At 40.1% G+C, this 1,526-nt stretch overlaps 1 protein-coding gene and 1 pseudogene across 15 annotated transcripts in view; both read left to right on the forward strand.

The window, feature by feature from the left end:
- nrcama (neuronal cell adhesion molecule a) overlaps nucleotides 1-1,526 on the forward strand; it is a 1,100,153-nt gene that overhangs the window by 1,024,696 nt on the left and 73,931 nt on the right. The window lies entirely within an intron of this gene.
- Nucleotides 1-1,526, forward strand: part of LOC116673022 (E3 ubiquitin-protein ligase Mdm2-like) — a 26,356-nt pseudogene that overhangs the window by 7,181 nt on the left and 17,649 nt on the right.

Consider the following 1,526-nt stretch of genomic DNA (forward strand, 5'->3'; position numbering starts at 1 on the left):
TCGGGTTATTTAGATTCATCGTCACTGTTTTTGTTCTATTCTGAAATGACAACCGACAGTTTCCTAAGGGGAAGTTTCTATCAGTAATGTGAAGCATTGTATTTTATACTTTACACATTAAAAAACCCAAACCCATTTATAAGATGAACCCTTTTAATACTCCCCAGAGTAAATTCAGGTGTTTCTGCATCACAAAGACAGAAATAAGTACAGATAAAGAGAAAATAGAAATATAAAATATACAAGAGCAGTTGATTTTAAAAGTACAAGGCAAGCAGCACATAGATACTTAACGTTTGTGATGTTGTACATTTATGTAATAAAACAGTAGTATAGTAAAATATATATATATATATCTGGTGTGATGCAGGCTTTGCCAGTGAGGTAACTAAAGTATTTGCATGTTTCAGAGTTCTGTTTGCTATGATCACCAAGAACCTGGTGGCTGTGAAGAACCAAGGTAGGACTGCTCTTCTTTCTCTTTGGCTGAATCCAAATGTCCGGACTTCACCCTTTTCTGACTTTATTTAGGGCCGAGTGCTATCCAGATCTACCCTTCATTAAGTCCACATAGGCTAGGCTCGCCGTGGTAGTCGGGTGTACTCTGATTACATTTCTCGCCCAGCACCCCCACCGTCATTTTGCCTTTTACTGTATAGAAGGAGAACCAATTTTGTTCATTTAGTTCAGCAGCCCTGTGAAAGTGTCAGTGTAGCAGGAGTCAGATTCCACGCATCACCCGACGAGACAGGGCGGAGGAGTTGGTGTTAAATTGAAAAGCAAAAGTGCAGAGTCCGAACATATTGTTTTAAAATGGATTATCAGTGGGTTCTCTTTCACATTCACTTGCGCTTTTGCAAAGAAAATAGACCACAGACTAGATCTCGAGCCAACTGTGGAGCTCCTTGTCTGAATACATTAAGCAATAAATTAATAATAGTTGAATCTAATGAAAACTACAGACTTAGCAACTTAATATGCATAGAAACGAGAGAAGTCTTAAGTCCTTTGTTACATCTTTATTTTGTCCCCACGTGGCCTAGCCACTCGCAAACTTGACGTAATGATGAACATGTCACTGTACATGTGTCTTAAGGGTGCACATTTGGTTTCAGTCCTTTTCTTTTCCTCTGTCTTTTTCTTCAGCTCCTCATCCTGTTTCTCCCCATGTATTATATTTTTTAAACCTGGTGATGGTGAACAGTTGAGAAGAATTTCCTCATTTCCGTTGCATTATGGTCATTGGTTCACCCTCACCTCACATATTTCTACTTGTCTTAGCTCCCCCTTCTTCTCTTTTTTCAGCTCCTTATCATTTGCTGCTCAGACAAAACTAAACGTGTCTTCTTGCTCTCGCTCAGATTCACCGCCAAGCTTGAGTGAAGCACACAGCGACAGCCAGACAGACGGAGGGACAGAGGTAAGACACAGTCTCATAACACGGCTGGGAACCTTTGACAGTGTGTTGCAGTTAATGAAAAGTAGTTTGGGTGCTTAGAAGACATGCTTGTGGTATTTGACGACAA

The sequence above is a fragment of the Etheostoma spectabile genome, chromosome 23 (genome assembly GCF_008692095.1).
Source record: "Etheostoma spectabile isolate EspeVRDwgs_2016 chromosome 23, UIUC_Espe_1.0, whole genome shotgun sequence".
In the NCBI taxonomy this organism is placed as follows: Eukaryota; Metazoa; Chordata; class Actinopteri; order Perciformes; family Percidae; genus Etheostoma; species Etheostoma spectabile.